The sequence below is a fragment of the Dermochelys coriacea genome, chromosome 22 (assembly GCF_009764565.3).
Source record: "Dermochelys coriacea isolate rDerCor1 chromosome 22, rDerCor1.pri.v4, whole genome shotgun sequence".
NCBI lineage: Eukaryota > Metazoa > Chordata > Testudines > Dermochelyidae > Dermochelys > Dermochelys coriacea.
The window spans coordinates 12,515,674-12,543,048 of NC_050089.1; positions in this window are offsets into that span (position 1 = coordinate 12,515,674).

Genomic DNA, 27,375 nt, shown 5'->3' on the forward strand with positions numbered 1-27,375 from the left:
CAGGTTGAGACACTGCAGCGGCAATGTGAGTTGAGTCTCGGCGTGAGCATGAGTAGACTGAGCGGTGCACTGAGCGGGAGCAAGTCCCAAACCCCTTGTGCACCCAGTCCCTTGCTGACAAGAGACCTGGATAAAAGAGAGACCAGGAGCAGGGCTGAGGAGATGTGGTCTTATACAGGTTCCTCTTCACATCAGGGAAATGCTCAGCTCTGCGTTCCCTTCTCTGGCCTCACCCTAGACATGAGCACTGGGACAGTTGTGCAGCAGCGCTCTCATTAATGTGCCTTGTGCTCTCTTGGTGCAGGATCAGGCTCTCGTATCTTCCTCAGCAATGCAGGATCAGGTCCCCCGTGGTCTTCCTTTGATGCAGGACTGAGCTCCCCGCACACCCCATCCTGCTCAGCCTTTTTTCACCTTACACTCGGGCGCCACCTGCCACACTTCCCAGATCCCACCACTCACAGCTGCCACGCAGCATCCCCAAACCCTGCATCCCCCTCTCCCCTTGTCAGCATAGCTGCCCCCTCCCTGGGGTCAGCCCTTGCTTTAATGTAGTTGCATGTGTTAATGTAATTAGACATTCCCCCCAGAAGCAGATCCCTTCGACACAGGCAGGTTCCCCATCCTAGGGGGAATAATTTATGGAAATGGGGAAGGTGTTTTAAATTATTCAATATAAATGTAAATAGGAGAAAGGGTTCCTTTGAATAAATTCTGTTATTTATTCTGGGAAAATGGGCAGCACGTTGGGAGCCACTCACAAATCAGAGGCATTTGTTTCCCCTCCATGGGATGCAAACAACATAAATATGCTTTACATTTCAGAATGAGGCTTATTCAAGCAAAATTCCCAGTCTTTGTTTCCCATTTAAAGAGAGAGTTAATAAAGGGTCGACTTCAATCTGAAACCCTGGAATACTAGGATGATGAGGACCAAACAGAAAGGAGTGTGTAAGAAAGAAAGATGGCTAGATAGATTTAAAGGGAAGAACTGGGGCTGATTAGGTCTCTGTATCCCCACATGATCTCCTAGAGGAATCTCCCCAGCCTCAGTTTCCCACTAAAACGAGCATACAAAGGTGACTGCGTGTGTACTACGTGGATGTTCCCTAGGGACAACAACAAAAAGTGTCAACATCTGCCCTGGAGTTGGCTGAATTATTTACGGAAAATGAATTAGCATTTTTTGCCCTTGCTCTGCCTGTGGTTTTCTGGGGAGCAAGCCCGAGTCCCATGAGTTTGCGTCATTCAGGAATGATTGGCAGGGTGGCGGGGGCTGCACGTGTCCCAGCCTGTGGGACGCTCATGAACTCTTTGCTTTGGATATGCGTATCCCTGATCGTAGGTGCCTCTGCAAACAGAGGCCCCCGTCTCACACATCAGTGGCCACTTCGAAAAACCCGCTTGCCTGGACATGCATGAACAAGGAAGCAGGGCAAGGAGCAACAGGCCTGAATTTCAACAGCGGTTCAACCACACTGATGGGAATCATTCCGCTAGCTGTAGCAGCGTGCCTGTTCTAGATAGCCCAGTCCTGGTCCATCATTCCTTCTCCCTGTCTGTCCTTTAGATGGTAGGCTCCTGGGGGCAGGGACTAGCTTTTTATTGGTGTCTTGAGCAGCAAAGTCCACATGTTCAGTGCTTAGTGCGCAGCAGCAATCCCAAGGGATCTGTCCCCCAGCCTTCTGACTGAGTGTGTGCAAAGGGATATCATCAGGGCCAGGTTCCCTAAGGATTATCCAGCATCTCTCTCCCAGCCTCTGCTTAAAGGTGGCTCAGTGGCTGTGTGGTTCTGATGAGGCCTTCATAGTACTCAAATATAAAATGTGCTTGGTAAACAACCCCAGAAACTCTACACGCAGCTTCCCCCATCTCCATCTTCTCTCCTCATCCCAGTGAGATTTCATGGCCTGGTGCCACTTTCAGCTGCTCTTGTAACATTCTTCCCATTCCTGAAGGAAAGAGGTTTAGTGGGAGCCGCTGCCATATTGATTTTCCCCAAAGCACCAGGTAGGGCAGCCCCAGGCTGGGACCTAACATCATTCCCTGGAGTATGCAGGATTGGGGGCCTATAGACTCACCATGCCAGAGGAAGACAGTTCTGTGCTCCCACCCAGTGCTTCCTTCTTGGGGCACACAGCTCCCATCCGCCGCCCCGGCCAGCAGCTCAGGAGCTATCAGTGTCTTAGCCGTTTTAGACATAGTCTCTCATGAGTCCATCTCATTGGCCTGTTCTTCACCCACATCTCGAGAACTTGTCTCTGCTTCCTCCACAGGGAGGTGCTGCTCAGAATCCAGGACTCACTTCTACCCAGACGCAAGTGATGGGGTCACAACCCTAACAGAGGACAATGGCAGACTAGTACACAGCAACTGGGGGGGATAGAATCTGGCAGTGCAGATGCAGGCTCTATCTTCTGCAGGTCCCTTGCAGCCCCCCCCCACTATCCTGGAGTCCCATATTGATAGGAGGGTGTGGGGGTTGCACATGCATCCATTTAGCGTAATCTCACCACTTTAGGAATTCAGCCCAATGAGCACTGGGTTGGCCAGTCCAGTCCCAGTTTCCAGGAAGATTTTTTTCCCCTTTGTCCCAGAGAAGCGGATAGAGGACATCACAAGGTAACAAACAAATATCCTTCAGTTAGAGGTTCCTCACCCAGCCCACAGCCTGTTCCAAGATAATCTATCCCCATCTGTTGCTGTTATGGAGCCTGATGCATCTCTGATTAAACTCAGTGGAAGGACGCCCATGGCTGGGATTGGGAAATGGATCAAATCCCTAGTGCCTCCTTGGAACACTTGTGTGAACATGAGTTGCTGTTAACTCTTCGTTTTCCTGAAACAAGGTACGGCCTCTATGTGCTATTCCAGATGAGTAAAATACTGCATGGGAGATGTAGTCCAATCAGAGAGCCCAGCCCATAGAGGAGAATGTGAGCTCCAAGCCCCAAACTACGACTCCCATGAGGCACCACAGTGGCATTTCAGAACTGAAATATCTTGGGTTTTAATTTTTCACAGAAAACTCAAAGTTTTCCAAGAAAATTACTTCAAAATTATTTTTTTTTTTTAGAAATTTTCCACTGGAAAAAAATAGTTCTGGTAACAACCCCCCTGTATGAGTTGTCAGCACAAACCTCTGCCATGTGACCCAAAGCGGTAACTCCATCAGCTTCCTGCAGTAGTAGATTGCTATTCTCTAGCAGACAGGCTAATAGAGGAGGAAGTAGCACTTATCTTGCCGACTGTTACAAGGGAAAGCCTATTTATTGATTTTTATTATTGATAACTATTTGTATTTATTTTCTTAAATACAAAAAACCCTGATAAAACATGCTCAAGTATAAATAGAAAACAGTATTCATAAGGATGAATACCTGACAAAGAACAATACAGATATAATAATTCATAACTTATTAGTAACTAGTAAATGAAATGTATTTACAAATTAAATGACAGCATATTGCAGCACAAAAAGCAACCGATGTCTCGTCAAGTGCCTTAGAGCTGATATCTAATAGAGTCTAAGGGGACCCAGGGTCTTTAGCATTTATATAGCACTATTGTGTAGTCAAAGAACAGTGCAGATATTAACTAGTTCATCTTTACAGCTTCCCCAGGAGGCAGAAGAGGATGATGCTGTTATCTTTGTACATTATTACTAGTTGTTTGTATTACAATAGTGCATACATGCCCCAGTCAAGATCAGGACCCACTGTGATAGACACTCTACAGGCAAAGAGTAAGGATACAGTCCCTGCTCCAAAGGGCTCACAGTCTAAACAGACAATAGGTGGGAGAGAAAAAGGCACAGTGAAGGGTGAGTGGCTTATCAAAGGTCACACAGCAAGTCAGTGTCAGAGCTGGGAATAGAATCCAGGTCTCCTGATTCCCAGTCTTAGTGCCTTATCTGCTCCTGGGAAAACTGAGTCATGGGCCTGTTTCTCCATTCCCCCCAGTGTAATGTGACATCAGGATCAGAGTCCGAGCAATTTGGGATTAGAACTCAAGCCTGCCCAGCTCCCAGCATAGAACTCATTCCACTAGGCAGCACTTCTGCTTAAGCTCTTCAAGGGCTAAGGACTGAGTGAAGGTCCCTGTCCTGTGCTATGTAACACAGGGCAGGCACATATGGACAGTTGTTGTAGACTCATTTTTTTCATCTGGCTAAATATACCAATGACTCCAAGAGGAAGGAGAGTGGAGACCAGGTGCTCCGCCAGGAATCCGCCAGGTTCGAGCCAGAGCTGCACAAAACTTTTCTAACCAAAACTAAACCCAGATCCAACTCACCTGGTTCCTCATTCCATTGCGAGCCCAAAGCTCAGGCCATTTTCAATGAGCTCCTTTGAGCTGGACCTAGGCCAAGTTTGGAGCAAACCTGGGCTTTGCAGGACTGCTCTCCCTGCCCCACTGAAGCCATGGAGCGGTTACGGGGTTTTAGCACCCATGTGAAATTCATTGGCTTCACTTTGCATTTTGCTGGGGATGTCATTAGCTCTAACCCCGATACTCAGAAAGCCAACCAAATTCAGCTCCGGAGACAGTAAGTGAAGGACTTGCGTCTCCGTTGAGTTTACAGTCAGCATGCAGATTAGGCTTCTGGCCACAGTCCACGCCTCTGGGTGAAACAATATTTTCGAAAAGGTTAGTATGCTTTTTGGATACAGTGATGCTATAGAAAATCCTATGGATGGTTGGAAAGGAAGGAGGAAATTGGGCCTTTGACACAGAGTATTTATCAGTCTAAATAATGACCTATGGCACACAGGACAGGCCAAATCCTAGACCAGGTAGTATTTCTGCAGTCCCCAAAAGAGAGACATCAGTTTTAAGCTCCACAGTTTGATGACTGATCGGTTCATTGCCTGAGTCTGGAAGTTGTATTTGTATTTACCAAATGAGTCTGTGACTTGGGCAATGCAATCATTTGCTTGAGTTCCCCAGGAAGCAGTGTATAATAGCTGCCCTTAAATGGTAATGGGCAAAGGAATATTAGTGTGTCGTAAACTTGCAGAGGTTCCAATCAGCTACAATGAGGAACCACTTGCTCTAAGAAGGGCAAAGCGCATCCTAGTGGCTGGCCCTAATCACTCACAACTGGGTTTGGAGGAGCACCGGGGGTGGATGTTCCACTCAGCAGTTGGTTCCAACCTAAGACAAGTTTCTTTCATGCTCCCCAAAAAGTCTCAGGACCAGCTAGAAAAGGTCTCTTGGATGATCCAGTCTGTCCAACCAGCCAGTGGAGGATTGCCCCCCTGCAGCCTAGATTCTCAGCCTGGGGGTCCCAGGCAGGTTCCAGGGGGTCACAACCACCCTCCATTTCTTTATGACAAGATGGGAGGGAGAGGATTCCCAGAGCTTTGTTCTGTGGTAACATGGGTCGCAAGGGGGAAAGGCTGAAAGCCGCAGCCCTAGATTACATTCTACATGGCTGGTTCTCTCCAATTTTCAATGTCCCAAGGACAGAGGCTTCCACTGTTTCCCTTTGGAGACTGGATAAGCATGTAAGAGAAATGCGTGCATGTACCCACCACTCATTTGCCTTTTCTCTCCTCCATTCCATGGCTCAGGAAGTTTAAGGCCAGGAGGCAGGGACCCGATTATCTAATCTAACTTCCTACATAGCCCAGGCCAGTTAACTTCACCTCAGGATTCCTGCATTAAGCCCGTGGGGGGTGGGGAGTGTTCTACCCCATGCCACTCATAAGAAATCCACCCTCGAATGACAGCTGGCTTGAGGGTCTGCTGGGAACAGCTGATACATAGTGTAACTCTTTGTAGGTTGCGTACCCTCTGAGTGTAACCCTGTCCCTCATCCCTGGGATGTTGCTTGTCTTCTTAAACCTGGATTACAACCCTGCAATCCAGCCTCAGTAAGGGGCATCCCCGAGCAGCACTGCCCCAAGGACAAAATTGTGGCTCTGGCCTCAGTTTCCCCTTGCTACAGGTGGGGATGTAAGCTGTGATCACTCCCCGGCCGGAATTGGCTCACCAGTGTGTTGGGCAGCACTGCCAACAGCCTACCCACTCCCCACGCACCTGCTATCCAGCTACTCATCTATACCTACTAGCCAGCAGCTTCTCTTCCACTGTACAGTGGACTCCTTACTCCTCTTTACGCTTTGGGCCAGGGCCCACGTGTTGCTACCTGCCTCTGCCCCAACACAGCCCCAACCTGAAGTGCTGCTGCAGTGTAAATGCTACATCCTAACAGCACCGATGTATGGCTGGACGCTGAGGGGACTCCTCCTGTCAGATGGGCGCTGTCACCACCGCCGGCTTGGTAGAAATTATTTATGAAACGAAATAGAAACAAAACTGCTTGACATTTGAAAAGAAATCATTAATGTGCACTCAGCGCAAATCAGATCTGGAGTGCTTTAAAGTTCCGCCATCCCAGCACTTAATTAGAGACCCGGCTGCCTGTGTTTAATGTTCATGACAAATGTAACCCCCAACTGCTTTCCCTGATTCCAGCACAGCCTCGCTAATTTCCACCTCTCCTTTGAGTTTCAACACTCTTCTGGTTTCCAATCCCCCCCTTCCCCCACTGGAGCCTTTGAATCAGGGGAGGCGGCAAGGGCTAGGTCAGGGGGTTGATTGCACAGCACAAACCTAGTAGCCTTGCACTGGACTTGGTAGCACAGAGTGGATGAAGTTAGCGCAAAGGTGTTTCTCCAGGGTTGGATTCATCAGAGAGTTTGTAGCTGTAGGGGTTTAATATCTCTCTCTTATTGCTTTGGGCCCTACTATGTCATATGATCTTTATCCTGTCATGCTTTCCAGAGGGAAGACTCCGTGTTTTACAAAGCAACCCTAGCATGCCACAGCTCAAGGCATGATCCATGATCCATCATTCCATGATCCAGCCAGCAAAACACAGGCTTAGACATCCAGACTCCGATGTTTTGTTCTCCGCTCTGTGACTGACTCCCTGGCTGACCTTGGGCAAGTCATAGCCCCAAACTGTGCCTCCGTTTCCCTGGCTGTAGAATGGGGACAATGCAATTGACTCACCTTAGCAAAGGGCTCTGAGAGCTATAGCTGGAATGAGCTAAACAAGTGCTAACTGTTATTATAATAAAAGGTCTGGGATTATCTACTGGGGAGATACCCTCTCTGCCCGAGTGATATCATCACAGAGCCTCCGCAAACAGCCCCCTTGTTCCGTTCAGAGGTCCGGGGCCTTGTCTCGTCACAGCCCTGATCTTGTGACTTTCTGGGCATGCTGCACCTACTCTCCAAGCCATTTGCTGGGAGGCAGGGATATGAGGAGCTGATGGGAACCATGCCGAGGGGCTGGAATGGTTCCCGCTTAGGTGGTCTGTCTTTAAGGGCTGAAGGATGGGCATTGGTGCCCGTGGTATGTTGCAATGCATCAAGACTTGCCTTGGACATTTAGAATGTGTGCTTTTTGACCATCCAGCTCCCATGGGCTCTCCCTGCTTCTCTCATCCGTTTTCACATGCATTCACGTAGCAGTGAATCTGCCGGCCACTCCCTATGCTCTCCTATGGTCTGGTAGCAGGTGATGGAAACTCCTGGGATTTCATTTGTCCCTGCTTTGTCGCCCTCTGTTATTGCTGAGCTGGGGCAATTATTTAAATCACCCGATGCTTGGGATAGGTAAGATAAGATGACACATCACGGCCGGCTGCTAGCCAGCTGAGAGCTCTCCTTGCCTGAGACAAAGGGGCCAGGTCTCCCTGGTACCTGCATATGCCATGTGCTGTGAGGGGGACCCTGCAGTCCCTCACCCTGGCACCATGAGCCCATGCTGGGAATGCAGTGACACCCTCATCCCTCCCATCCTGGACTGCTGCTGGCTCATCTGGGATGAGCAACCCCCAGTTCATGCAGGCAGGGGCTGTAATCTATTGATGAGCACAGTGGAATAGTCATCAGGACTCCTGGGGTCTTTGTCCACCTCTGCCATTGGCTTTGGACAACTCATGTTAACCTTTCTCTGCCTCAGTTTCCCCATCTGTCAAAGATGGATACAAATAAATACCACCCTGGAGAATTGGAAAGGTTAATGGTTGTTACCATTTGAAATTCTGGGATGAAAAGTGCTATGTAAGTACAAAGTGCCCATCTATCAACATACTTCTCTGTCCCCCATCAGTGTCCTGTCTGAAAACCACATATACATCCCCAAACGTATCCTCACACCCCTCCTGGGTAGGGAATTATTATTATCCCCATCTCACAAATGGAGGACTGAGACACTGGGAGATTATGTGATTTGCTCAAGGTCACAGAGAAAATCTGTGTCAGAGGCAAGGACTGAACCTCCCTGAGGTCCAATCCGGTGCCTTACTCACAAAACCATCTCAATTAATGATTCCTAACAACACTTCTAGATCTCCACGAGGAGAAGCCTACCTCCTGGATTCTCTCCGGGAGTCGTCTAAAATTTTAATTTGAATACATCAGTGTAGCTACACTAAGGCAAACACCTAAAGTAGACACACGGCGATAGTGCAAAAAAGGGCTTGCAGAAGTGGGGATTAGAGACAAAGGATGGTCCAGGTGTTCGGGCAGTAGTATAGCTCTTACAAGACCCACATTCGATGCCTTTCTCTGCCACAGATTTCCTATGTGGTCTTTGGCAAGTCACATAGTTTCTCTGTGCTTGAGTTCCCTGGGGATAATACCCCTGCCCTGCCTCACAGAGGCCGTGTAAGAAGAAATACATTTAAGACTGTGAGGTGCTCAGAGAACAGGGCCCAGTATAAGTAATTTAGAAAGCCACCCCGGTAGTTTACCGTTGTATTTACACCGGTGTGAACTGTCTTCATCTACCCAAGTGCATAGTCATCTCCTTCAGCCTGCGGGTAATTGACATTTTTTTAAAAAAATCCCACAATGATGTGCATTGCACTTTTTTCCCCTTTGCCTTACAAGATATAAACATTGTGTCTTCCTTTCAAATGGAGCCCCTGGGTAGGGTTCCCTGTGAAATTGAGAAGCAGACCGTTTTACAGATAAATGATTTATACAGAAGAAGCTATGGCTGACCTGACGCTGACCTGTTTGAATTAATTCCAGCATTTGAGCTCCCATTTCTATTAAAACTCCATTTACCAGGGAAGTGAAAAGGTAATTATCATCCCCAGCCTTAAATCACTCTGCCACTGAATTATTAAAGGGAAGAATTAAAAATAATCAGGCTTTTTCATTAGACTTCATAGAGAGGAAATTAAAGGTGTAAGAATGTATTTTTTGCTTGTATTTAAGTATTCATTTTTAAGATTCATGTCAAAATTGAAATTATTCTCTCTGCATGCCCCACTCATTCTCTTTATGATAGACGAATGCAAGCACCCACAGGAAAAAAAAATAAAATAAAAATCCCTTGTAAAATTAAAAGAAAGACAGAATGAGGAACGGATTTAACATAAAAAAGTACAATGGAGTGTTTTGCATTTTAATATTCTTTTTTTCTGCACAATTACACCTTGAGTGATCCAGTAGAGGGAGATTAAGCTGCTACTAATTTCAGATATACAGTTGTAAAACGCTAGGTTAGCTCTTATCGGCAGAGGTAAAATCTAACATTGTTTGTCAGATGGGCGAGGGGAATAATGTGACTGCCTCTAACATCTGGAGATTGGCTGGAGCAAAGCTACAAAGGCAATTGCCATATCAGCTCGGATATCTGGTCTGTCTAATCCAGTGTCCTGTCTCCCACAGGGACTGGTATCAGAGGAAGTCCTCCTCCCACAGAGGCTCTTCAGAGGAAGATGAAAGAAACCACATAATCAAGAATTATGGACTAACCTGCTCATAAGAAACAATCCTTCCTGACCCCTGTCAGTTAGTGGTCATATTGTGTCATGAAGCATGAGGGTTATAGATTGATCTATCTATCTAACGATGGACATTCGCTTTATCCTCCTGAATGTCCAGTCCTTTCAGGAATCCTGCCTAGTGCTTAGCCTCAGTTATACCTAGTGGCAGTGAATTCCACAGGTAAATAATGCATGAACCATAGTAATATTAATGCATGATGAGGATCTTGCACCCCCAGAGAACCAGCTTTTGAGCACTTCTTACAGCGCCCTTGAGCAGAAAGCCCCTTGTCAGAGATGATGTTTCACTTATGCAGATCCAGCATGAATCATGTTTGCTCCACTGCCATTTAATAACAACAAGGCTCATGCATGTGAATTCAGTTGGAATAGAATGCTGGGGAAATATGCCAACTCTGGGGAACAAGGGACAAAGGCGCATCACTCAGCATTTACACCTTTCATCCACAGGAGGGGTAAAGCTGAGGCATTGAGAGGGAATGTGACCTCCCCAAAGTCACACAGCACGCTAGCACTGAGCCAGGAATAGAGCCCAAACACCTGATGCCCTATCTCATACAGCTCCCAGCAGACAGCAGCATGGGTACATGTGCCACACACACGGCCCCCTGCCAGTGCACCACAATCAGGACCTAGAAGTAAGAGAGGAATTCAGTCTCTATGTCTCATTCATTCTGCCAGGTCCAGGGGTCGGCCGTGAATCTCTTCTGCCACGTCTCATGCCACTGGGGCAGCTGCTCTCTAGCTTGGCGTGGCTTACAAGCTGGTCATAACTCATAAGATCTAGTGAGTGCAGATGAGCTGAAGTCACTTGAGCATTTGGTTGGCGGGCTCGCTGGATGTAATTGCATTACATGTTAGTATTGGGCGAGTGGTAATTGTGTTAGAGGCGGTAAAAGGGATATAATAGCAGGGAGGTACATTCAGGTCAGAAGCCTCTGTGCAAACTCATTTGCAAACTGGTGGCTAGTGGCACACACTAAGCAGGTCTCAGTGTGCCAATTTGGGCCACCTGGGGGTAGCAGGGCAACTAGCCGGCAATTCTGGCACAGAGGAGAGATCGGGGCCTAATAAACAGAAGGCTCCAGCGAGGGGAAATCAACAACAGATCCCAAACCAGCGGGATAACTGAGCAGCCATCCCCACACATCCAGGCAGGCGTGTTTTCATCTCCTCTGCTCTGGCATTATACTCTCCGGTGCTAGAGTTAATTATCGATACATCTTGGAATACTGGGGAAACTCCAGAAAACTGGAAGAGTGCTAATGCTGGGCCAGTGTTTGAAAAAGCAAGCTGAAAGACTACAGTCCAGTTAGCCTGACTTCAGTCCTGGCAAAATAATGGGAAAGCTAATATGGGATTGAATCAATCAAGCATTAAAGGATAGGAATATAATTTGTGCCAGTCAGCGTGATTTTATGGAAAATAGGCCTTGTCAAACAAATCTGATTTCATTCTTAGATGTGATGACAAGTTTGGTTGCTACAGGTAACAGCATAGATGCGACATACTTTCCCTTTTGTAAAGCATTTCCCTTAGTACCACATGACATGCTGATTAAAAAATTAGCACCATGCAATATCAGTAGAGCACACATAAACAGGCTAAGAATTGACTAACTGACAGATCTCAAAAAGTCGGTGTCAATGAGGAATCATCATTGAAAGAGAGTGTTTCTGGTTGGGCTCCGCAGGGATCAGGATTCAGTATTTTCAACAATGATCTGGAAGTAAATATAAAATCCCCGCAGATAAAATTTTCAGATGACACAAAGATTGGCAGAGTGATAAATAGCCATGAAGACAGGCCCCATTGACACACAATATATTTTAATACAGTCAGATGAAAAGTGATACATGTAGGAAACAGGAATGCAGGCTGGACTGACAGACTGGAGGACTGTACCCTGGAAAGCAGTGACTGTGGAAAGGATTTAGGAATCATAGTGAATAAGGTGCTGAACATGAACTCCCAGTGTGATGCTCTGTCTAAAGGGGTTAATGTGATCCTTGGATGTGTAAACACATGAGGAGGTCTCAGGGAAGTAATGTTGCCACTGTACATAAGAGCTGACTTCATCCGGGCCCGTAAGGTGCTCAACCCCCTGCTCCGCCCCAGGCCCGTCCCCCTTCCCCCAAGCCCCACCCCGTCCTGCCTCTTTCCTCACCTGCTCCACCATGGGTCCTGCCCCCACCCCACCCCATCCCTTCCCCCCAAGTCCCCACTCCTGTCCAGCCTCTTCCCGCCCCTGATATGCCCCAAGCCCTGCGCCCACCCCATCCTTTCCCCAAGCCTCCATTCCCACCCACCTCTTCCTGTCCAGTTCTAACATCTCCTCCCAGTGCACCCCATACCCACTCCTCCCCCTTCCTCTAGAGCCTTTTGCACACTGTAAAACAGCTGATCACAATGGGTGGTAGGCACTGGGAGGGAGGGGAAGGGGTTGATTGGTGGGGCCACAGCAGCCAGGAGGTGCTGGGGGGGAAAGGGGGAGCTGGCTGAGCACCCACTAATTTTTTTCCATGGGTGCTCCAGCCCCGAAACACCCATGGAGTCGGCACCAATGCCACTGTATATGCCATTGGTGAGATGGATACTGGAATACTTCATCCATTTCTGGTGCCCACATATTTAAAAAGATGTTGGGGGAAAAGCGGTGTGGGTGTTTTGGCGCATCAGAGCAAGTGACTTACAGTGAGAGATTTCAGGAGTTCCATCTGTTTAGGGTCTCCAGAAGAAGATTGAGAGGTGATTTAACTACAGGGAATAAGTACCTTTGTGGGGAGAAAGTACAGGGGACTAAAGGTTTTTTTTTCTTTTTAATCTAGAAGAGAGAGGCTGAGCAAGAGGCAATGGCTGGAAGCTGAAGCCAGACACATTCAAATTCAAAATAAGGCCCACATGTTTAACAGGGCGGGTGGATAACCCTTGGAAGAAACCACCAAGGGAAGTGGTGCATTCTTCGTCTCTTGTGCTCTTCAAGTCAGGACTGGATCCCTTTCTGGGAGATCTGCTTTAGCCACAGACAAGCTGCTGGGCTTAGCACAGAGATAACTGGGTGGCATTTAATGGCCTGTGTGATATAGGAGGTCAGACTGGATGACCTAATGATCCCATCTCACATTAAAATCTGTGATGTTCCCATTGGGAATGGGTGGGGCTGGAACAAGCTGCTCATCCCTTCCCCAGCTCCCTCCCTCTCCTGGTAGCCATGGGAAAACAGATCAATGACCCAGCTCAGTTCTGACTTCAGCCACAACGTACACGAGGGGAGAAACCCAGGATCATTCTCCAGTCTCCTCCCCACCCCTCCTGTGCTGCATCTCATCCCACTGCTGGTCCCAAACGTCGCAAATCCCAGGGATCCCTGAAGCCATGGTCAGCCCCCAGAGCCAAGGCACTTCCCTGCAGAAATCCCAGTCCCAACTGCTGCCCACAATGTGCCCCTCTCTTCTTGGCTCTTCTCAAATCCCACCTGCTGCGCTTAGTGTTTAACCAGAAACCTAGATGCAGCCACATGCTCATCTTCCCTTCCCTGCTGCTCCACATAGCTCTTGAGCTCCTGTTCTCCGGTGTTCTTCCCTCTTCACCACATTCTGCATGCAACTTAAACGACCAGATCTCTTCTGGGCTAGGGAATTTATCGTCCCTTAATTGTCTGGAAAGAACTTATAGCCCTTATAATAATACTGTGTCTTCTCTCTGGGGCCTTCCCTTCTCAAAGAGCCTAGCAAATGGTAATTAAACTGCACACCCCCACACAGTATTCTTGTCCAGCTTACAGATGAGGCAATGAGAAGATAAGTGGATTTTCCCAAGTCATGAAGGGGTTGGAATAGAACCCAGGAGTCGTGACTCAGCTGCTGGGTCATTTTTTTTCTTTAAGGACTATCAATCTCAGCGCTAACCACTAGACCAGTGGTTCTCAAACTTTTGTACTGGTGACCCCTTTCACATAGCAAGCCTCTGAGTGTGACCCCCCCCCCCCCGTAAATTAAAAACACTTCTTTCTATTGAACACTATTATAAATGCTGGAGGCAAAGCAGGGTTTGGGGCAGAGTTCTGACAGTTTGTGACCCCCCCATGTAATAACCTCGCGACCCCCTGAGCGGTCCTGACCCCCAGTTTGAGAACCCCTGCACTAGACCATGCGCTGTCTCTTGTAATCAATAATAAATACTGGACTGTTAGCCAATACGTATATGTTAGATGTAGGGCATATCTTATTAATATTGTATTATACCTAGCATGTGAGCAGTTATGTTAACCTCCTTATATTATGTCTTTCCTACAGTTCTGTCCATTTTGCATTTTGTACGTCGAGAGAGAGAGAGATCCCACAATTCTCTGCGAAGCTAAACTTCTCTTTTGGTATTAGCAAACATAGAGATTGCCAAAGCAAGCTACTTTTGTTTTATGTCCTAGTACAGCAACCTTTACTGGCAACTCTTCAAAATGTAATATGCAAAACAGAGGTAAGAAAAGGTACAGAACGACAAGTTAAAGAGCTTGTATGAACTGGTGGGTTGGATCTTAGTGCCATATAAAGCCCTTTCTAACTTATAAGCACCAGTGCTATAAGTGGTTTGGGGGGTATATTTTGAAGCACACCTGCTGTGTAAAGTGGACATACTGCAAGATGAGAATGGCTTCCCAAAAGGAGGGCTATGTATGTCTCCCTTTTGTGTTGTACTAATTTCTCTTTAACTTTAAAACTGGCTATGTTTGGTTCTTTGGTCTCTGAACCATTTTTCATAGTGAACCACAAATGTAGTCAAACAATCAGCTATATTTTTAGCAACAAGACTTTGTCTTAGTTTAAACTGATGCTAATATTTATTATTATTGGCTGAGACATTCAAAGATGCCTGAAATGGAATTAGATGCCAAACCCCCATAAGATACTTTCACATTTTCAGCCATTATTTATTGCAAGGTTATTAATTGCAGTAAATGTGTCCATTTGGATTACATTTTGTTAGAAAAAAAAAGCATTTTGATCAGGCTGAATTATTCATTTTGACTCTTTCTGAAGGAAACATCTTGTCTTGATTTGTTTTTTTCATTTTGAAATAACTTTTCATTTTAAAATGGTATTTTGCATTTAAAAAGTTGAAATCCAATGAAACGTTTCAATGGACCCAAAAAACCAAATTTTCCCCCAAATAATGTCATTTTGCGGGAAATGACAAAAGTCTTTGTTTTAACTATGATTCAGAATGAAACAAATTGTAAAATTTCCTGTGAAACAGAAATTCTGGTCCTCCACAGCTCTAGGAAACATTGCAGACAGATAGATAGATGCTCCTTAGTGAACCTTCTGCTTAGGCTGTAGGTGTCTTTTAAGAGAGCAACAGATGGGGCTGCTTCTGAACACTGGAATGGAGTCAGCTCAAAATCTTGTGCAGGGGCAACTCTAGGCTCCCTGTCTGACTGATCTTGGCTCCACCAGCTTCATTCCTGACCTCTTGCCAAGTGTGTTTGGCTGATTTCCCCTTCTCTCCTCCCCCGTGGGCTCCAGGCAGCCATTCATCTTGACATTTCTTCTGTGTGTTCCCATTCACTCCCACCCCCGCTGCCGCCTGCTGATCCCCATTCACTCCGCACCATGGCCTGATTAGCACAAATATTGCCACCGAAAAGAAACTCCTGAACCGTTACCATTTGATTTCATGTCTCCCGCTCCTGGCCCCCACCTCCTAATGAATTGCGGGGAAATGCTGCTGAGAAGTGTCAGAACAATTTCTATTAAACATAATTTCCTAATGAAAAGGTTACAGGTGAGTGTGTCAGAGCTAATCAGGATTGACTACGCCACTTCAAGCGCAGGCTTGTTACAGAACATGGGCAAACCCAGTCTGTCAGGCTTCATTGGAGCCTTGTCCGTGGTGCTGAAACAGGGGCCTTTGGGCAGAGCCAGGCCTTGGCTGCCAAACCTCCTGCAGTGATGGTAGCCAGGTTTATTCTCCTACATGGGTGAACATGCACATATAGCCCCCTGCATGGATCATGAGCAGGGATCAAACTTTAGACATTTTGATCTAAAAGCTGGAGCCTCTTTCACTTGAGCTAAAAGTCTCAGCATCAGATTTGTTAAGGTTTTTAGGAGCCTAAGCTTGCAGAGAGGTGCCTAATGAGATTTTCAGAAGGATTCAGGCTCCTCACTCCCATTGATTTCAATACCTTTAAAAATCGATCCCTAAATCCATTAGCTGTAGGCAGAACAGATACATAAATGTCTCACCTAGACTAGCTACTAGAGTGGTACATAGCTCACACTTGTTAAGGAGGGCTACAGTCATTCCTGATCCACTAGGCTGGCAGCATCCCAAGTGCCCCCGGTTGTGGTTCTGAGAATGCAGCAGTTCAGATTTCCCATGCACCCCTCCGGCTGCTTGCCTCTGCAATGCTCCTACCTCCACCATTCCCAGCCCCCTCAGCAGTGCCTGGAGTCCTCAGCAGAGCAGACACCCCGAGGCATTGTGGAACCAGAATGGAGGAGGCCACAAGAGGGCCTTAAGGAAACACTGGGGCCCGAAGGAAGTTCTCCGGGGTCTCCAATATGTGGGCCCTGCTGTCATGGACCCTCCCCCAAAACTCACAGCATCCCAGCTCATACCTCCCTGAGCCATCCAGGCTGCACCTCTGCTGCCAGCCAGCCAGATGCCTCTTACCCACATCGTGACCACTTCTGGGGTATGCTCTGCTTTGCTTTGGCATGGCAGCATCTCTGAGAAGAGTTGGGCAGAGCGTTTCCCACTGCTTTGTGCTCTGCTGAAATCCGCTCCACAGAGCCACCCCGCATGGCACTGTACCTCTTTGGGGGCAACATGGAATGGGCAGGGGCTGCCCCACTGTGCAGGTCCCACAGCCTTTGCCCCTACATACCTAGAGCAGGGCCCAAGGGCTATGGAAGTTGCTCCAGCCCTGAGCTTGGTGCCGTGGCTGCAGAGTGGATCTGGGGATCCTCTGTGGTCAGTGGGGACCATTTCTCCCCTCCTAGCACTGTGACTGAGATCTCCAAAGCCCAGCCCAGTTACTTGGACTGAGCATTAAGGACTGGGTTCACCCTTCAGATGGCAAAATCTTGCATACTCCTTCCTTCTGCTCTCTTCCTCTGGGATTCCTCTGCCTTTCCCCCATTGCTCCTTTCTTCCACTACTTCCTCCCCCTCCTCCTGATGCTTTATTCCTCACTCATCTTCCTTCTCCCCCTCCTTCCTTCTCTCCCTCCTCCCACTCTCCCCTCTGCCTTCCCCAAGCCACTGGAGAGGATTTGAGACAGGATTATCTGTTGATAACGGCCCCCATCGTAAATCCAGTCAGGGGCTATGGCTAATCCCTTTAATAAGTTGCTTCAGAGCTGGCTGCAGCTTTAACCTGCCTGTTTACTCACCAGCACAGATGGGTTCTCTTGGGGCACTGTGTTGCCTGGCCCAGGTGAGCAATTTCCTCAGCCTCCCCCAGAGGGTCTGATACTATGCTGCCCTGCCATGGGCTGGGGCATGACAGCCAGCCCCTTGGGGGGGGAGAGTTGGGGGCATTGGGAGCTTTGCTATTTCTCTATTGTTACACATTACAGCTGGCTGGGTCCTCACTCGCTTTAGTCCCCGTCACAAAGGAATGAGATGAGTTCATGGCAGATAGGTCCAGCAATGGCTTTAGCCAAGATGGTCAGGGATGAAACCCCATACTCTGGGTGTCCTCAGCCTCTAACTGCCAGAAGCTGGGACTGGATGACGGGGGATGGATCACGCGATAAATGCCCTGTTCTATTCATCCCCTCTGAAGCACCTGGCATTGGCCACTGTCAGAAGACAGGGTACTAGGCTAGATGAACCATTGGTCTGACCCAGTCTGGTCATTCTTATGTTCTCAGTAAAATTCCCACTGACATCAATAGGAGTGTAGCCTTGGGAAAGTCTGAGCAAGACCCTCAGGGCTTGATCCTTTGACTTCAGAGGGAGTTTACCTGAGCAGAACATGAGTAAGAAGCTCAATACTAGGCCTGTCAAGTGCAGAAGGATGATCACTAGGATCAGCAACCCCCACAGAGCTCAGGGCTGTGTGAATCCCTCACACGAATTTGTAGGCTCACAAAACCCTATCTGAATTGGCAATGCTTCCCTTCCCTTGATTTAGATCCAGTAGGCGAGACCCTTAGCTGGACAAGCTACTAGAGGGGTACACAGATCACCTGGTGCAACCGACACAGCCCCATGGGCCCCTTGTCAATGTGGGGCTGTGGTCCTATGGTAATTTACCAGAGTGATTAATTCGTTTGGAGCTCTCCTAAAGGAAATTGTGGTTTAGCTAAAGGGGAGTGGAAACCCATGCTGTGTCCTATTATTATTCTCTCTTATCCGCACTTAAGGCTGCCCAAAAATTGAGGCCTCAAAGACCGACGAATCCATCCACCCAGCTCCAGCACTTTAAGCTGGCACAAGGGCTGTGGTGTCAGGACAGCCAGCTCACCATTGCTGCAGGTTGGGCTGTATTCCACTCTCCTCTCACAGGGAGAAACCCTGGTGAATATTAATCAGGTACCCTAGGAAATAGCCCACAGCCTTACAGCACGTCCCTCACACAGCCATCTGTGTCCAATGCTGGTCAGGGTTATTTAGAAGAATTGTTCCCTCCACTGCAGGAATCACTGGGGAAGGGTCTCCAGCCTATCCTATACCGGAAGAAAGACTAGAGGATCCTAATGATCCCTTCTGGCCTTCATATCTATGGGCCTGCTTCGTCCTTGCTTTGCACCTTGTGTCACCATTCGCGCCGGTGCAAAGGGCAGGGGAAAGGGGGCAAATCGGGCAGACAGGAGAAGACCATTTTGATTTGGGAACACCTGGCTGCCCCTCTGTGGAGGTGCGGTGTGCTTGACTACACTCCTGATGGGTGTGGGGTTGCATCTCTCTTGATCTCAGGCTGAAAGGCACCTTCCAGTTCACCCAGCTGCAAAGTGGGTACCTGATTCATTGGGTTAGGGCAGTCAGAGGTGATGCTGGCTGTACCGTTGGCTATGAAACTAACGTCCTTTAAACCACATCAGCCCGATGAGCCACTTGCTAGGAAGAGCTTTGACTTTCGCAGCCCCTTGGCACAGGTGTATTTGACTCCAAAAAGAGCCAGGCAGAGAATCAGACCCTAGGTATCTATGAATTCAAGCTCTTTCTCAAAGGAATAATTTTCCACCCAACCCTCAAAGCTGCACAGGGCTGCCACTGGCCGAAATGTGGAAGGGAAACTTACCTGCACTACTTAAAGTCCCTCTCTTGTTTGTTCACACTGTACTCAGCAAGATGTCCCATTGATTACTCAGGGAACAGGGTGTTACTCCAGGTGAGTGCATTCTCACCATGTGGGCTTAGTCTTCCCCAGCCAGAATGGCTCCTGCCCTGCAACCTGGGCATCAGAAGCACCAATGCACAACCAACCGTCCAGCACCCCCTGCTCTCTGGGAGTCCCTGGTCTTGGAATGCCTGGATGCTCAGCCACAGCCCGGTGCAATAGTGCTTCCACTGCAACTCTTCCTTCCTTTTTAATGAGTCCCTCTCTCTTTGCAGAACATGGGCTTTTTCCCCCTTTCTCCTTATTAAGACAAAGCTGTCATCGGCTTCCCCATTCTGCTGGTTTGTTGGGACTTTCAAAGCCTGAAACTGTATTAAATATTCAGTCAGATCCTTTGGGCTGCATTTCAGGGCCCATATCTCTCCCTTTAATTGCTCCATTAAAGTTTGATACTGCAGCTTTGGCTGGGACTAACTCAAATACTTACGGCTCAGCTGCCTTATTTATTTATAGAGAAAACATCCGGGTTATTCTGTTTAAATTAGGCTTTCCAATTGCTAACACCCTTTCTTTCTGTTATTATTTGCCTTTTCTTTCATCCATTCTTTCTATTACTTACTCTTTCTTGTTTTCTATTAGTTATGTGACCATTCTATTATTTCCTTTCCTTCTTTTGGTCTTTCTATTATTTACTCTTTCTTTTATTCTTGCTCTCCGCCATCTCCTGCTATGCAAGAGCTCATCCTTTCACGGTACCCCAGATGGACTCCTTTCACATCCCTCCTCCATCTGCGAAGGACAGTAGAGTTTCTTCTCTGCAGACACTTCTCCCCAGACTCTGGAGGTATGGCAGCAGCAGAGTGGTTGCATCAGTCCCTGTCTGGGAAGCACCTGGTGGACACTTCATGAACCCTGACTGGCAGGAGGAGACACCCTCCCTCACCCTGTGCGGCTGGCAAGGGAGGTGCTAACTCTAACTCTAACTCTAACAAATAACCCTGAAGAGGCCTCTTCCCTTCCATGGAAGCACATCCAGTTGAGCACCTGAATCTTTTCCCCATCACCTTTTCTGCCTCTCCTAGTTGAATGAGCATTTTGACCATGATGGCTGGATCTGCAGGGCACTTCACCTCCCTTTGCCTCTCCGGCACCCTTCCCAGTGTTGGCTATATCTAACCCAGCAGACAGGCAGCAGTTTGTCAATGTCCCAAAGCAGGGGCACTAAACTAGCTCATTCCTGCTTTTGTGGGCTGCAGCTGGGAGGAATAATATAAAAAAACCACCAAACCTTCCCCTTAGCTGCATCCCAGCTGGTTTGCAAGCTGCTTTTCGCTGAGGCTAGGAATCTGCGGGTGAACACATCAGCACCAGAAGGGGAGGGAGGCAGGACAGCCACAACCACAGGGCCACAAACAGCAGCCGAGCGGGCTGTGCTGCCCTCCTGGTTCCCTTTGATGTAATTAACATCGCTTTGTTATTGCCTGCAATCGCGTCTGTTGCTGCTTTAATCATCCTCTCCCCACAATGAGCTTCCTTCTCATTAGGGGCTTAAAAACTTCCATTATAAACATGTAAATGGGAGGCAGCAAGGAGGGAAATATTTTAGTGTGCCAATTTCCTTTGTGCGGCAGCCAGCAACGCGTGATTGTATTGCTAAGTGTCTCTGATCGGCCTTGGCATTACAAGGCCTGTACCACCCTACTGCACACCCCCGATGCTCTCTGCATCCTGCTACCCAATTTCCTTCTGGCCCTGTGATTGAGAATCGAGGCTCTCATTTTCAGGCAAGATATTGGCCCCTGAAAGGGAAGTCGGGGTGCCGGGGGGGGGTGGGGTCAGGATCTACCTATGCCAATGGGCTCCATCTTTTGGAGGGTGTATTCCCTAGACTGCAGCTATCTCTGCCCCAAGGTGGGGCAAGGATGCCTTTGTCCCTCAGTCTTAGCTGGCAGGGTGATGTCTCAGTCCCTCTGCCCCCTGCTATCTCTGTCGCTCTCACCCATCTCTCTCTGCTGCGCACAGGGAGGGTGAGCTCCCTCTGAGCCACTCTGGGGTATGAATCACTCTCCCCGGGTCTCATGCAGTGTGTGTTCAGAACCTCTCCCAGAGCCAACATGTACTATGCATCCCAAGAGAGGAGTAAAGGGCAGAGCAAATGGCGCAGGCTGGCATATGGCTGTCCTCTGTGTGTGTGACATGAATCGAGGGAGGCAGAATGTGAAGGGAGGGGGTCATGTATTTGGAATACACAGCCTCGGAAAACATCTGTTGGCTAGTGCAGTTGTGCGACATTCCCCAATGGCTGCTGCAAACCAGGGAAGCATTCTCTCTGACTGTGCCTTTCCTAAAGGCTCAGGATCCAGGATTTCCTGGGGGCATCTTCCGCATAAAGCTCTTACTACGACTCAACATGCTACTGATGCTTTTGCATGGCGTCGGCCTGGGAGAGCCGGGAAGGGAGCAAGAGATGATAAAAGGCACCAAGCCCTTTTGTGCTGGATTCACATCACATGGGTCGTGGGTTTCGTGGGGTCTGGAGAGCTACATGCTGAGAGACAGGAGCTCCTCAAGTCAAAGGCCCGTACACCGTGCTCATGGCGAGTTACCTGGGATCAGAGCTGGCACGGGTCAGGTGGGTACTGAATAAAGGGTTGTATCCCTCACAACTGCATTACTAAAGCACCGCACTGGTCAGTCAGATCAATAGTGTCTTCTCAGTTCGAGGTACCCTGGCAGACAGGTTCTGGGGCACAGACCTGGAATGGTGGTGTGCCCTAAGTCAGCACAGCTGTATGGGGGCCAAGAACGGGACAGCAGGGGACGTGGCAGGTCAGGACTGAGGTGGGAGGGAAAGTATGTGGGCTGCATGGCTATCATCGGCCAGTACTGTCTGTCCAAGTCATGAATCTTAAATTCACAGACCCCTTGTTTTTGTTTTTTAATAGCACTGTATTCTGGCACAGGAAACTTTCTCTCCGACAAGTGGGGGAAGCGTCATTATGCATGTCACTGAGCTCTGAAGTGTCTGAGAGGAAACAATCTTTGCCTCTTTAATTGATTTGACTCATTCACTTAAGCAATCTTCCCGGTTCCTCTTGCATGTTCAAGTCTGCTCTAGCCCCCATCTGCTTCCAGCAGCTCCTCTCCCGCTGCACATGGGGATGGGGATTTCCCAAGGGTGTGCATGCACTCAGCTGGGGGTACGTTTTCAAAAGTGCCCATGTGACTCGGGCAGCTACAATTCAGCCCTTCAGAGGGACGCAAGCTTCTAAATCACTTGGGTGCTTACCCTCAGTGCCCTTTGCATGGAGCTGACCATAGAGTCACTGTGGAAGCCCAGATGGGGATGAGGAAAATGGAAGTGGGAAGGGAACTAGTGCAGTTTATTCTGAATGGTTCCCTAGTAGAAAACACTGTTAACTATTCTGGACCCATTCACCTAGGACACCCACAGCTGTGCCTTTTCAGGTCCTCCACTCTGATTAGCCTAGCAGCTGGGAAAAGAATACAGGGCATGTGTGGCCCAGTGGCTCCCCTTGCCCTGCATTTAGAAAAAGAAGCCAGCTTTAGATGTCCCCACGGTCATAGAAAGAAGATGAAGATAGGGCGCTGATCAGATCTTGATTCTTGCAGGCCAGAAGTAGCCTCTGCCTGAGCTGGATGCTGGTGGCTGGCTGTGGTGTCCAGCTGAACATCTGGGTGCTGGGCTTTGACTACAAAGTGCAGATGAGCACAGCTAGATTCTGGGGGTACGGCTCAGGCTGTGCCTCCAGAGCAGCACATCTGGATGCCGGGTTCCAGCTCTGCCATGTAGCAGAGCACCTCTGGTCAGTGGACACAGATGAGGGCATCTGGACTCCTAAGGGTCACTGCATCAGAGCAGCTGGCTTAGGAAGCTGGCAAACTCAGTGCACTTGAATAGGGCACAGCTTAGTCCAGCCCCGGAGCTGAGAAACAACCTAGTGGAGCAGTTTCAGGGCCTGTGAAAACTGCAGCCTGTGGGGGAAAGGAGAGGAGCGGGAGGTTGACACTGGGCGGTAGCTGGATGGCTGGGAGTGCTAAGAGTGGGCTACTGAACTGCTCCCTTGAAGATGCGCCCAGCACTCTCCCCAGCACTGCAATTCCAGCCTCCCTCCCCAGCCAGGCTCCGAAAGACTTACAAGGTAATGTTTAAGGATTTGCATTCTGAGCCTCTGTAACTGTGCAAATCATCAGCCAGGAGAGAGACATTAACTACTGTGAGTGCTGATCTCCAACAGAAGGCGTTACCTCCTGCCCAACAAGGAAGGCCCATCGACACCAGACAGATGAGTGTTGAACATTAAAGAGGACAAAAGACTTTGTTGTTTACTCTCCCCATGAAAATGCGTCATGTCAGAGGAGAGCTAAGCACTTTGCAACTGTCAATGAATTCTCAGCAGTGAATTCCTCCCATCAGCTGAGTTTGCAGCTCAGAGCACATGGAGCCGGAGGGGAAAGGAATAAAAACCCCTAACAAGAAGGAACTGGGGTCTGAGAGGCAAGGTTCTCTAGGCATAAGCAAGAGAACCCCAGTGCTTGCCCTGTTAGTCCTAAAGGACATCTAGAGATTATCTATTATAGAAGCATCTATTACATTTTGAAATTTAAGATTATAACTCATCTGTGTGCGTATGTAACTCTCTGATTTCTTTTTCTTAGATAATAAATCTTTTTATAGTTTGTTATAGGATTGGCTACAAATGTTGTCTTTCATGTGAGATCTAAATTGCAACTGACCTGAGGTAACTGACTAATCCTTTGGGACTGGGAGTCACCTGAATACCGCCGTGAGCTGTGGTGTAAGGGAGACATTTACCACAAAGATAGGTTTCAGAGTAGCAGCCGTGTTAGTCTGTATTCGCAAAAAGAAAAGGAGTACTTGTGGCACCTTAGAGACTAACAAATTTATTTGAGCATAAGCTTTCGTGAGCTACAGCTCACTTCATCGGATGTATTTGGTGGAAAATACAGTGAGGAGATTTATATACACACACAGAAAATATGAAACAATGGGTTTTATCATACACACTGTAAGGAGAGTGATCACTTAAGATGAGCCATCACCAGCAGCAGGCGGGGGAAAGGAGGAAAACCTTTCATGGTGACAAGCAAGGTAGGCTATTTCCAGCAGTTAACAAGAACATCTGAGGAACAGTGGGGGGTGGGGTGGGGAGGAGAAATAACATGGGGAAATAGTTTTACTTTGTGTAATGACTCATCCATTCCCAGTCTCTATTCAAGCCTAAGTTAATTGTATCCAGTTTGCAAATTAATTCCAATTCAGCAGTCTCTCGTTGCAGTCTGTTTCTGAAGTTTTTTTGTTGAAGGATAGCCACCCTCATCGAGTGACTGGAGAGATTGAAGTGTTCTCCGACTGGTTTTTGAATGTTATAATTCTTGACGTCTGATTTATGTCCATTTATTCTTTTACGTAGAGACTGTCCAGTTTGACCAATGTACATGGCAGAGGGGCATTGCTGGCACATGATGGCATATATCACATTGGTAGATGCGCAGGTGAACGAGCCTCTGATAGTGTGGCTGATGTGATTAGGCCCTATGATGGTGTCCCCTGAATAGATATGTGGACAGAGTTGGCAACGGGCTTTGTTGCAAGGATAGGTTCCTGGGTTAGTGGTTCTGTTATGTGGTGTGTGGTTGCTGGTGAGTATTTGCTTCAGGTTGGGGGGCTGTCTGTAAGCAAGGACTGGCCTGTCTCCCAAGATCTGTAAGAGTGATGGGTCGTCCTTCAGGATAGGTTGTAGATCCTTGATGATGCGTTGGAGAGGTTTTAGTTGGGGGCTGAAGGTGATGGCTGTGGCGTTCTGTTATTTTCTTTGTTGGGCCTGTCCTGGAGTAGGTGACTTCTGGGTTCTCTTCTGGCTCTGTCAATCTGTTTCTTCACTTCAGCAGGTGGGTATTGTAGTTGTAGGAATGCATGATAGAGATCTTGTAGGTGTTTGTCTCTGTCTGAGGGGTTGGAGCAAATGTGGTTATATCGTAGAGCTTGGCTGTAGACAATGGATCATGTGGTATGATCTGGATGAAAGCTAGAGGCATGTAGGTAGGAATAGCGGTCAGTAGGTTTCCGATATAGGGTAATGTTTATGTGACCATCGCATATTAGCACCGTAGTGTCCAGGAAGTGGATCTCTTGTGTGGACTGGTCCAGGCTGAGGTTGATGGTGGGATGGAAATTGTTGAAATCATGGTGGAATTCCTCAAGGGCTTCTTTCCCATGGGTCCAGATGATGAAGATGTCATCAATGTAGCGCAAGTAGAGTAGGGGCATTAGGGGACGAGAGCTGAGGAAGCGTTGTTCTAAGTCAGCCATAAAAATGTTGGCATACTGTGGGGCCATGTGGGTACGCATCGCAGTGCCACTGATTTGAAGGTATACATTGTCACCAAATGTGAAATAGTTATGGGTGAGGACAAAGTCACAAAGTTCAGCCACCAGGTTAGCCGTGACATTATCGGGGATACTGTTCCTGACGGCTTGTAGTCCATCTTTGTGTGGAATGTCGGTGTAGAGGCTTCTACATCCATAGTGGCTAGGATGGTGTTTTTAGGAAGATCACCAATGGACTGTAGTTTCCTCAGGAAGTCAGTGGTGTCTCAAAGATAGCTGGGAGTGCTGGTAACATAGTGTCTGAGGAGGGAGTCTACATAGCCAGACAATCCTGCTGTCAGGGTGCCAGTGCCTGAGATGATGGGGCGTCCAGGATTTCCAGGTTTATGGATCTTGGGTAGCAGATAGAGGCTCACTGTGGGGCGAGATAAATCAGAGTACCCCAGGGGATTGTCTGTGACTCCGTATTCAGGCTGTTATGCTGCCTGAGGAGTTCATACTTGATAACTGGTTGGTGAAATCTAAGTGTAGAGCTCACAGCCAGTTTGGGGGTTGTGCTCTGCTTCTTACCAGTCTGCTCTGTGATTGGTACTCATGCTTTTGAGCCATGCAAGACAGCTTGCCAGCACTCATACCAGCTCCTCAAACAAAAGGACATTTTTGCTGCTCTAACTGCAACTACACTCGGGCTTTCGCCAGCGCAGCTGTGTTTATCGGGAGTGACTTTTCTCACACTCTGAACTGACATAGCCATGCTCCAAAACCTTTATGGGGAGCCCAGGCCTGTGAAGACATCCTAAATGCTTCTCCATAAGAGATGTGCTAACATACGGTAGCCTTGGGGTTCAACCACAGAGACAGAAAACACCCTGGGAGAGGGATGGTCAGTGACACTTCGGTATTCCAGCTTCAGAGCATGTGAGCAAGGGCTGCAGAGTGCTCTCTCTAGAACCAGGACTCCTGGTCCTTATTCTCCCATGGTTCCAGTTAGAGTCACTCTATGCACTCTGTATAATGGGGATAATATTTTACCCACCTCCCAGGCCTGCTCTGAGTCATGATTAATACTGGGAAAGTGCTCTGAGATCTTTGGATGAAATGCATCAGAGAAGAGCAATGGATTGTTGTTCCTTCTCCATGTGATCACAAGCTATCACCCCTGTGGCTCTGGCTTCATTACTGTGTGTTGCCAGATCTCCTAGAGACACAGCAGTGGTTCTCTTAGCAGCTCAGGCCCAGATGCAATGGCCCTTGGAGTCTGCATTGCTTGCATTGACGTGTTCTGTTCTAGGGATACCAAGCCTGACTCTCTGGGAATGTCTGTGCTGGAGGGTTCTGTGGTAGGGACACTCGCTCCCCCAGGCATTGTCCGTCAATCTGAGAGTCTATGGGAGGGGCAATGAGCTAGTGAGTTTGTTCTAGGAGCCCTGCCCCCTCCAGCAGTGGCCATGAGTCTGCGGTAGGGGGACTCCGGCTTCCCCCTTCAGTTATGTTCATGAGTCTGCAGTAGGGCCACTTGAACTGCTTTATCCAGCCATGTATTTTGCCTAATCCTGCTAAGATCTCTGCAGACAGGACCACTGAGCGTACAGAAATATCACCAAAGATGCCTAACGAAACCCTACAGGCAGAAATTGCAGCCAAGGTGCGGGGAGAAGATATCAAATCAGGCGCCACGGTACTTTCAACTCCAATCTCCTTGCTGAACGTGCTGATAAAGTGTTGCTGAAGCTTCTCCCTTCTCTCAGCTCCTCTCTGGCAGCTGGACTCACTGCCTTTGAGCTTTCTAATTTCATAAACCACCAGTGCTTTGCCTTCCCGGCTGCATCCTCCTGTTTCCTTGAAGTTCCCTAAGCTGGGCGCAACAGTTCAATAATTGCGTGTAATTGT